Source organism: Palaemon carinicauda, chromosome 26 (genome assembly GCF_036898095.1).
Source record: "Palaemon carinicauda isolate YSFRI2023 chromosome 26, ASM3689809v2, whole genome shotgun sequence".
Classification (NCBI taxonomy): Eukaryota; Metazoa; Arthropoda; class Malacostraca; order Decapoda; family Palaemonidae; genus Palaemon; species Palaemon carinicauda.
Window position 1 is genome coordinate 63,499,186 of NC_090750.1, and position 11,213 is coordinate 63,510,398.

Sequence of the window (11,213 nt, forward strand, 5' to 3'; positions counted from 1 at the left end):
TATGTTTCTTACATTTTTGCGAAGTGCCAAAGTAAAGACTGAAATAATAAAAAAATATACGAATGTGAGAAAATTTAGGTGTGAAAGCTTACAAAAAGCGAAACAAAAGTAACATGATTAAAAGAGAGATTTAATTCTATTATGATTATTCAGATAATGGGTCATCATATTGAGAAGAAAGAATAAATAAATAAATGTATTAGTATTAAGATAATTGAAACAATATGGGCAAGGACTTGAAGGAAAAGCATGGTCTCAAAATAAAAAGAATAAAAAAACTCCAATACTTAATAAAATTCGTGACAAAAAGAGGAGTAAAGAAACATGCTAAAAGTAACAGTGAAGGAGAAAGTCCATTATTATTATTATTATTATTATTATTATTAAATGCTAAGCTACAACCCTAGTTGGAAAAGCGGGATGCAATAAGCCCAGGGGCTCCAACAGGGAAAATAGCCCAGTGAGGAAAGGAAACAAGGAAAAATAAAATATTCTAAGAACAGCAAAAACATTGAAATAAATATTTCCTATATAAACTTTAACAAAACAAGAGGAAGAGAAACTAGATAGAACAGTGTGCCCGAGTGTACCCTCAAGCAAGAGAACTCTAACCCAAGACAGTGGAAGACAGTTGGAGTTACCTTTTTTATTTTTCCTCGAAGAAAGGGGCGTCGTAGTGCCGTCACTCAGCATTAATTAATGTTTTTTTGCAGCGTTCTTTCGGCCACTAACTGCACTTGCTTTATATCCTTTTACATTACCTCCTGACGCAGTTCCGGTAGGCCCTGCTTCTTCCTCCGGTCGCCTTGGTGACCGCTGAGGTAGTAGCAGTAGGGAATTCAGCCTAGGAAACTTCATTTGTGGTGGATAACGGGTGAGGGTGGGCTGTGGCACCTAGCAATACCAGCCAAACTCGGCTGAATCTCTCATCAGGCTGGGAGGAGCGAAGAGGGGAAAAAATCCCCCCCCCCTTTCACTTTTTTTTTTCGGCTGACTCCCAAAATTGTGGGAAGATCCTTAGTAAATAGATATATAGATTACCTCCGTGCTTGCTTACTTTCTTCCTTCATACTATTCAACCTCTTCTAACCGTACCTCAGAGCATTGATTGATTGATTGATTGATTTAGAGTTTTCAGGCATCCTCAGAGCATAACCTTAGAAATACATAGACGATGAATAGCCTCACAGGCCCCAGAGGTGGGCTACATCACCCAATTGCTTAAACCCAATCCAATCTTCCATTTTTATAAATATTCCCTGGGAGATCTCGTGTGATAACCCCGTGACGTTCAGGGATCGGCAATGGCTTTGGAGCTTAGGATTGTCACATTTAAATGATAATTTACATACTGGTATATCTTTCAGATTCAATCCCTTCCTTCCGTCAGTTTGAATTTGGGCCAAGATCAAGATTGATACATAGAAAACTTCAAATTATATATTTAGGTTTTTTGGGAGTTTTCATTAATGGTTTTCTACTTGCATACCACTCAGATAGTTAACTTCCAGGGCTAAGGGTAAAATAGCTATCTTTTAATTTTGGGGTGGATTAAAAGCTTCATATTTTGTAATTTATCTTAACAATCTGGTTTAGGTTTTTGGGAGTTTTCTACTTGCATACCACTCAGATAGTTAACTTCCAGGGCTAAGGGTAAAATAGCTATCTTTTAATTTTGGGGTGGATCAAAAGCTTCATATTTTGTAATTTATCTTAACAATCTGGTTTAGGTTTTTGGGAGTTTTCTACTTGCATACCACTCAGATAGTTAACTTCCAGGGCTAAAGGTAAAATAGCTATCTTTTAATTTTGGGGTGGATCAAAAGCTTCATATTTTGTAATTTATCTTAACAATCTGGTTTAGGTTTTTGGGAGTTTTCTACTTGCATACCACTCAGATAGTTAACTTCCAGGGCTAAGGGTAAAATAGCTATCTTTTAATTTTGGGGTGGATCAAAAGCTTCATATTTTGTAATTTATCTTAACAATCTGGTTTAGGTTTTTGGGAGTTTTCTACTTGCATACCACTCAGATAGTTAACTTCCAGGGCTAAGGGTAAAATAGCTATCTTTTAATTTTGGGGTGGATCAAAAGCTTCATATTTTGTAATTTATCTTAACAATCTGGTTTAGGTTTTTGGGAGTTTTCTACTTGCATACCACTCAGATAGTTAACTTCCAGGGCTAAAGGTAAAATAGCTATCTTTTAATTTTGGGGTGGATCAAAAGCTTCATATTTTGTAATTTATCTTAACAATCTGGTTTAGGTTTTTGGGAGTTTTCTACTTGCATACCACTCAGATAGTTAACTTCCAGGGCTAAGGGTAAAATAGCTATCTTTTAATTTTGGGGTGGATCAAAAGCTTCATATTTTGTAATTTATCTTAACAATCTGGTAATCATAGTTTGGTATTATGGAATATCTGTTTAATATTACACTGGATCTAAATGAAAGCTATCTACTTTTCCGTCCACATTTTATGTCCGTGGTTTTAGTAATTAAATTCATGCAATTGTGAATAGACCTACGCCGATTGAGTGTCGTTTGCTTGTACATATAAGGTAGAGTTATCACCCGACGAGGTTGAGGTTACCTTTGAGTAACGAAGATCAAATAGAAAATAGTTGAAGTTTTTCAGATGTTCAAAAGTTCAAAGTTGGAGCAAATGCTTTTTTGTTGACCAGGCGGACATGAGTCTTTTTATAGTTTATATATGACATATTTGTTTTTGACGTTGTTAATAGTTTATATATGACATATCTCTTTTGACATTACTTTTTTTAAAATGATTTATTGTTAATTTGTTCTCTTCAGTTATTTATTTCCTTATTTCCTTTCCTCTCTGGGCTATTTTTCCCTATTGGAGCCCCTGGGCTTATAGCATCTTGCTTTTCCAATTAGGGTTGTAGCTTGGATAGTAATAATAATAATAATACTATTGCTGCTATATGAAATTTTGATATTGCATATTATGTGGCAATACAATCGTACTTAGAGGGTTTCTATAGGCAGAGTATATCTATAGTCCATTTCTTTTAGCGATGCATATTTGCACCGACTCGCGGCGGTGCCCTTTTAGCTCGGAAAAGTTTCCGGATCGCTGATTGGTTAGAATTATCTTGTCCAACCAATCAGCGATCCGGAAACTTTTCCGAGCTAAAAGGGCACTGCCGCGAGTCGGTGCAAATATGCATCGCTAAAAGAAATGGACCATACTAGCAAACACATTTGTGTTAATATCTCCTTTCTACTTTGATCAACAGATACAAGACTTTATGAAAAATTTACACGAACTCCATTGATAAAAATCCCTCTCCTTCCACTGACTAAATTTCGCACATCCTAAAAAAATCCCTCTCCTTCCACTGACTAAATTTCGCACATCCTAAAAAAATCCCTCTCCTTCCACTGACTAAATTTCGCACATCCTAACAAAATCACTCTCCTTCCACTGACTAAATTTCGCACATCCTAAAAAAATCCCTCTCCTTCCACTGACTAAATTTCGCACATCCTAACAACATCACCCTCCTTCCACTGACTAAATTTCGCACATCCTAAAAAAATCCCTCTCCTTCCACTGACTAAATTTCGCACATCCTAAAAAAAATCCCTCTCCTTCCACTGACTAAATTTCGCACATCCTAACAACATCACCCTCCTTCCACTGACTAAATTTCGCACATCCTAAAAAAAAATCCCTCTCCTTCCACTGACTAAATTTCGCACATCCTAAAAAAATCCCTCTCCTTCCACTGACTAAATTTCGCACATCCTAACAACATCACCCTCCTTCCACTGACTAAATTTCGCACATCCTAAAAAAATCCCTCTCCTTCCACTGACTAAATTTCGCACATCCTAACAAAATCACTCTCCTTCCACTGACTAAATTTCGCACATCCTAAAAAAATCCCTCTCCTTCCACTGACTAAATTTCGCACATCCTAAAAAAATCCCTCTCCTTCCACTGACTAAATTTCGCACATCCTAAAAAAAATCCCTCTCCTTCCACTGACTAAATTTCGCACATCCTTAAAAAATCCCTCTCCTTCCACTGACTAAATTTCGCACATCCTAAAAAAATCCCTCTCCTTCCACTGACTAAATTTCGCACATCCTAAAAAAATCCCTCTCCTTCCACTGACTAAATTTCGCACATCCTAAAAAAATCCCTCTCCTTCCACTGACTAAATTTCGCACATCCTAACAAAATCACTCTCCTTCCACTGACTAAATTTCGCACATCCTAAAAAAATCCCTCTCCTTCCACTGACTAAATTTCGCACATCCTAACAACATCACCCTCCTTCCACTGACTAAATTTCGCACATCCTAAAAAAATCCCTCTCCTTCCACTGACTAAATTTCGCACATCCTAAAAAAAATCCCTCTCCTTCCACTGACTAAATTTCGCACATCCTAAAAAAAATCCCTCTCCTTCCACTGACTAAATTTCGCACATCCTAAAAAAATCCCTCTCCTTCCACTGACTAAATTTCGCACATCCTAAAAAAAAATCCCTCTCCTTCCACTGACTAAATTTCGCACATCCTAAAAAAATCCCTCTCCTTCCACTGACTAAATTTCGCACATCCTAACAACATCACCCTCCTTCCACTGACTAAATTTCGCACATCCTAAAAAAATCCCTCTCCTTCCACTGACTAAATTTCGCACATCCTAACAAAATCACTCTCCTTCCACTGACTAAATTTCGCACATCCTAAAAAAATCCCTCTCCTTCCACTGACTAAATTTCGCACATCCTAAAAAAATCCCTCTCCTTCCACTGACTAAATTTCGCACATCCTAAAAAAAATCCCTCTCCTTCCACTGACTAAATTTCGCACATCCTTAAAAAATCCCTCTCCTTCCACTGACTAAATTTCGCACATCCTAAAAAAATCCCTCTCTTTCCACTGACTAAATTTCGCACATCCTAACAAAATCACTCTCCTTCCACTGACTAAATTTCGCACATCCTAAAAAAATCCCTCTCCTTCCACTGACTAAATTTCGCACATCCTAACAACATCACCCTCCTTCCACTGACTAAATTTCGCACATCCTAAAAAAAATCCCTCTCCTTCCACTGACTAAATTTCGCACATCCTAAAAAAAATCCCTCTCCTTCCACTGACTAAATTTCGCACATCCTAACAACATCACCCTCCTTCCACTGACTAAATTTCGCACATCCTAAAAAAAATCCCTCTCCTTCCACTGACTAAATTTCGCACATCCTACGTTAAGAAAAAGAAAAACATCCTTGGGTTGACCTTCGCATTATTTTCAATCTATTGTTGCAAGTCATGGCACGTTGAATTGATCAATTTAAAACTAATCTTGATCAGCAGGAATTGACCGGTTTAAAACTTTAATCTAGGTCAGCATGGTCAATGGATGTATGCTAATATTAGCTTTGTCATCCACATTAAAGGAGTTTTCCTTAGGCAAACTCTCACACATTTGCCAGATTTGTTTTTCCAATCCCTTATTTCTAATCAATTGATGTTACGAATCTCATATCTGTCGGAGAGTTATTTTAATGAAATCTATATTTCGCATTACGACGGATTCAAAACGCGCAGACTGTCCCGGTGAATCTGCAAATCTACAACAACAACAACAACAACAACAAAAGTCTCCCAGAAGACCGAGACAAGCCCAAGGCAAGGTGTAAGACCTCATGGCCTTTTCGCATTACGTTCAATTGTCAAGAACTTGTCCTAGGGCGTCACTTGTACTGCCTTCCGTGGTCTCACAATAGGAGAACCTCGAACCTCCCTGAATGCTTTCCACGGAGGAACGCCGTACTTCGAGAATTCGTCGTCTCTCTTGCCCTTAAACCACATAATTTGATGGTGATTTTTTGTTTTCTGTGGATTATCCGATTAGCTAATAATTTTGATGATCATCTTTGATAACTTTACTCCATTTTTGTTTTCTGTGGATTATCCGATTAGTTAATGATTTTGATGATCATCTTTGATAACTTTACTCCATTTTTGTCTTCTGTGGATTATCCGATTAATTAATAATTTTGATGATCATCTTTGATAACTTTACTAAATAATTGAAGATTAGATTTCATTCAAGTCTCGCTTTGTGGGTATGCCTAATAGTAACGTTATTTGAAGATGTTTTGTTAACTAAACGTCATGAATGATAAGATCAAATTCCTGTCTGGTAAAGGAAAGAAAGACGTTCAACTCGCTGCATCATCATCATCATCAACATCATCATAACATCATCATCATTATCATCCTCACCACCTGCGTCACTATCATCACTCTTGTTGATTCAAGGCGATGCAGTGACTTAGGGATCGTCATTTCATCTCGGCCACAAAGAACTGCAGCGTAATTATAGGATTGTCGATGGACGTAAGATAGATTACGCAAGGCCCATGAACTCTTTTAATCGTTCTTACGGGGAACATGAAGGGGGGGGGGGGGGAAGGGGGAGGGGGGAGTGCAATAAGGGGGTGTAGATCAAGGGGGAGGGGGAGTGCAATAAGGGGGTGTAGATCAAGGGGGAGGGGGGAGTGCAATAAGGAAGGGGGTGTAGATCAAAGGGGGAGTGCAATAAGGAAGGGGGTGTAGATCAAAGGGGGAGTGCAATAAGGAAGGGGCTGTAGATCAAGGGGGGGAGGGGGGAGTGCAATAAGGAAGGGGGTGTAGATCAAAGGGGGAGTGCAATAAGGAAGGGGCTGTAGATCAAGGGGGGAGGGGGGAGTGCAATAAGGGGGTGTAGATCAAGGGGGGAGTGGAATAAGGAAGGGGGTGTAGATCAAGGGGGGAGGGGGAGTGCAATAAGGAAGGGGCTGTAGATCAAGGGGGGAGGGGGGAGTGCAATAAGGAAGGGGGGTGTAGATCAAGGGGGGGAGGGGGGGGGAGTGCAATAAGGAAGGGGGTGTAGATCAAGGGGGGAGGGGGAGTGCAATAAGGAAGGGGGTGTAGATCAAGGGGGGAGGGGGAGTGCAATAAGGGGGTGTAGATCCAAGGGGGGAGTGGAATAAGGAAGGGGGTGTAGATCAAGGGGGGAGGGGGGAGTGCAATAAGGAGGGGGTGTAGATCAAGGGGGGAGTGGAATAAGGAAGGGGCTGTAGATCAAGGGGGGAGGGGGGAGTGCAATAAGGAAGGGGGTGTAGATCAAGGGGGGAGGGGGGAGTGCAATAAGGAGGGGGGTGTAGATCAAGGGGGGGAGGGGGGAGTGCAATAAGGAAGGGGGTGTAGATCAAGGGGGAGGGGGAGTGCAATAAGGAAGGGGGTGTAGATCAAGGGGGGAGGGGGGAGTGCAATATGGAAGGGGGTGTAGATCAAGGGGGGGAGTGGAATAAGGAAGGGGCTGTAGATCAAGGGGGGAGTGGAATAAGGAAGGGGCTGTAGATCAAGGGGGGAGTGGAATAAGGAAGGGGCTGTAGATCAAGGGGGGAGGGGGGAGTGCAATAAGGAAGGGGGTGTAGATCAAGGGGGGAGGGGGAGTGCAATAAGGAAGGGGGTGTAGATCAAGGGGGGAGGGGGAGTGCAATAAGGGGGGTGTAGATCAAGGGGGGAGTGGAATAAGGAAGGGGGTGTAGATCAAGGGGGAGGGGGGAGTGCAATAAGGAAGGGGGTGTAGATCAAGGGGGGAGTGGAATAAGGAAGGGGCTGTAGATCAAGGGGGGAGGGGGGGAGTGCAATAAGGAAAGGGGGTGTAGATCAAGGGGGGAGGGGGGAGTGCAATAAGGAGGGGGGTGTAGATCAAGGGGGAGGGGGGAGTGCAATAAGGAAGGGGGGGTGTAGATCAAGGGGGGAGGGGGGAGTGCAATAAGGAAGGGGGGGTGTAGATCAAGGGGGGAGGGGGGAGTGCAATAATGAAGGGGGGTGTAGATCAAGGGGGAGTGGGAATAAGGAAGGGCTGTAGATCAAGGGGGGAGTGGAATAAGGAAGGGGCTGTAGATCAAGGGGGGAGGGGGGAGTGCAATAAGGAAGGGGGTGTAGATCAAGGGGGGAGGGGGGAGTGCAATAAGGAAGGGGGTGTAGATCAAGGGGGGAGTGGAATAAGGAAGGGGCTGTAGATCAAGGGGGAGGGGGGGAGTGCAATAAGGAAGGGGGTGTAGATCAAGGGGGGAGGGGGGGAGTGCAATAAGGAGGGGGGGTGTAGATCAAGGGGGGAGGGGGGAGTGCAATAAGGAAGGGGGTGTAGATCAAGGGGGAGGGGGGAGTGCAATAAGGGGGTGTAGATCAAGGGGGGAGGGGGGGGGAGTGCAATAAGGAAGGGGGTGTAGATCAAGGGGGGAGGGGGGAGTGCAATAAGGGGGTGTAGATCAAGGGGGGAGGGGGGAGTGCAATAAGGAAGGGGCTGTAGATCAAGGGGGAGGGGGGAGTGCAATAAGGAGGGGGGTGTAGATCAAGGGGGGAGGGGGAGTGCAATAAGGAAGGGGGTGTAGATCAAGGGGGGAGGGGGGGAGTGCAATAAGGGGGTGTAGATCAAGGGGGGAGGGGGTGGGGAGTGCAATAAGGAAGGGGGTGTAGATCAAGGGGGGAGGGGGGGGAGTGCAATAAGGGGGTGTAGATCAAGGGGGGAGGGGGGAGTGCAATAAGGAAGGGGGTGTAGATCAAGGGGGGAGGGGGGGAGTGCAATAAGGAGGGGGGTGTAGATCAAGGGGGGAGGGGGGAGTGGAATAAGGAAGGGGCTGTAGATCAAGGGGGGGAGGGGGGAGTGCAATAGGAAGGGGTGTAGATCAAGGGGGAGGGGGGAGTGCAATAAGGAAGGGGGTGTAGATCAAGGGGGAGGTGCAATAAGGAAGGGGCTGTAGATCAAGGGGGGAGTGGAATAAGGAAGGGGCTGTAGATCAAGGGGGGAGGGGGGAGTGCAATAAGGAAGGGGGTGTAGATCAAGGGGGGAGGGGGGGGGAGTGCAATAAGGAAGGGGGTGTAGATCAAGGGGGGAGTGGAATAAGGAAGGGGCTGTAGATCAAGGGGGGAGGGGGGAGTGCAATAAGGAAGGGGGTGTAGATCAAGGGGGGAGGGGGGAGTGCAATAAGGAGGGGGGTGTAGATCAAGGGGGGAGGGGGGAGTGCAATAAGGAAGGGGGTGTAGATCAAGGGGGGAGGGGGGAGTGCAATAAGGGGGTGTAGATCAAGGGGGGAGGGGGGAGTGCAATAAGGAAGGGGTGTAGATCAAGGGGGGAGGGGGGAGTGCAATAAGGGGGTGTGATCAAGGGGGGAGGGGGGAGTGCAATAAGGAAGGGGCTGTAGATCAAGGGGGGAGGGGGGGAGTGCAATAAGGAAGGGGGTGTAGATCAAGGGGGGAGGGGGGAGTGCAATAAGGAAGGGGGTGTAGATCAAGGGGGAGGGGGGAGTGCAATAAGGAAGGGGGTGTAGATCAAGGGGGAGGGGGGAGTGCAATAAGGAAGGGGCTGTAGATCAAGGGGGGAGGGGGGAGTGCAATAAGGAAGGGGGGTGTAAATCAACGGGGGACGGGGGAGTGCAATAAGGAAGGGGGTGTAGATCAAGGGGGGAGGGGGGGAGTGCAATAAGAAAGGGGGTGTAGATCAAGGGGGGAGGGGGGGAGTGCAATAAGGAAGGGGGTGTAGATCAAGGGGGAGGGGGGAGTGCAATAAGGAAGGGGGTGTAGATCAAGGGGGGAGGGGGGAGTGCAATAAGGGGGTGTAGATCAAGGGGGAGGGGGGGAGTGCAATAAGGAAGGGGGTGTAGATCAAGGGGGGAGGGGGGGAGTGCAATAAGGAAGGGGGGTGTAAATCAACGGGGGACGGGGGGAGTGCAATAAGGAAGGGGGTGTAGATCAAGGGGGGAGGGGGGAGTGCAATAAGAAAGGGGGTGTAGATCAAGACCAGTCTTAATATCTCTTCTAGGAGGACACTCTAAAATCAAACCATTGTTCTCTAGTCTTGGGTAGTGTCATAGCCTCTGTACCATGGTCTTCCACTGTCGTGGATTAGAGTTCTCTTACTTAAGGGTGCACTCGGGCACACTATTCTATCTTATTTATCTTCCTCTTGTTTTGTTAAAAGTTTTTATAGTTTATATAAGAAATATTTTTTAATGTTACTGTTCTTAAAATATTCTATTTTTCCTTGTTTCCTTTCCTCACTGGGCTATTTTCTCCGTTGGACCCCCTGGGCTCATAGCATCCTGTTTACCTAACTAGGCTTGTGGCTTAGAAGGTAATAATAATAATAATAATAATAATAATAATAATAATAATAATAATAATAATAATAACCGAAGATATTTACTCCTCACTTCATTAAAATGACCAGCTAGTTGTTCATTCGTCGAGTTATATATTTTGTAAATGGGGAGAATCGATGGGATATAAAATTGAAAAGTCTTTTTAACATTCCTTTAAAATGAAATACAAATAACTTAGGCTTTAAGGTAATAGGATAGAAATTGTATAGGCCTTGCCTCCACTTTTTAAGGTAATAGGATAGAAATTGTATAGGCCTTGCCTCCACTTTTTAAGGTAATAGGATAGAAATTGTATAGGCCTTGCCTCCACTTTTTAAGGTAATAGGATAGAAATTGTATAGGCCTTACCTCCACTTTTTAAAGTAATAGGATAGAAATTGTATAGGCCTTGCCTCCACTTTTTAAGGTAATAGGATAGAAATTGTATAGGCCTTGCCTCCACTTTTTAAGGTAATAGTATAGAATTGTATAGGCCTTGCCTCCACTTTTTAAGGTAATAGGATAGAAATTGTATAGGCCTAGCCTCCACTTTGCATTTTTATAATACATCAATTAGTATTTTTTAATTAAATTTCATCCATTTAATAATAATAACTTAGGCTTTAAGGTAATAGGATAGAAATTGTATAGGCCTTGCCTCGACTTTTTAAGGTAATAGGATAGAATTGTATAGGCCTCGCCTCCACTTTGCATTTTTATAATACATTTATTAGTATTTTCTAATTAAATTTTCATCCATTTTATACAAAATGTAAATATCCCGGAAGGTATGTGTCAGATCGGTCATTTTATTCATTGATAAAACACTGAAAAGACTATAATTTTTCACTCATACGTTATCAACTGGCTATGTTTCTTCTCTGTTGAGGCCTAAGGCCTTGCGTGCTCAGACCTTATTAAGATAAAGGTTTTCAATTATCCAGATATTTGATTTACTAGTTTTTTTAATTTTTTTTTTTTAATATTTTCTAAGGGTTATGATTTTTTGTCTTTAACCTGACATATTGTT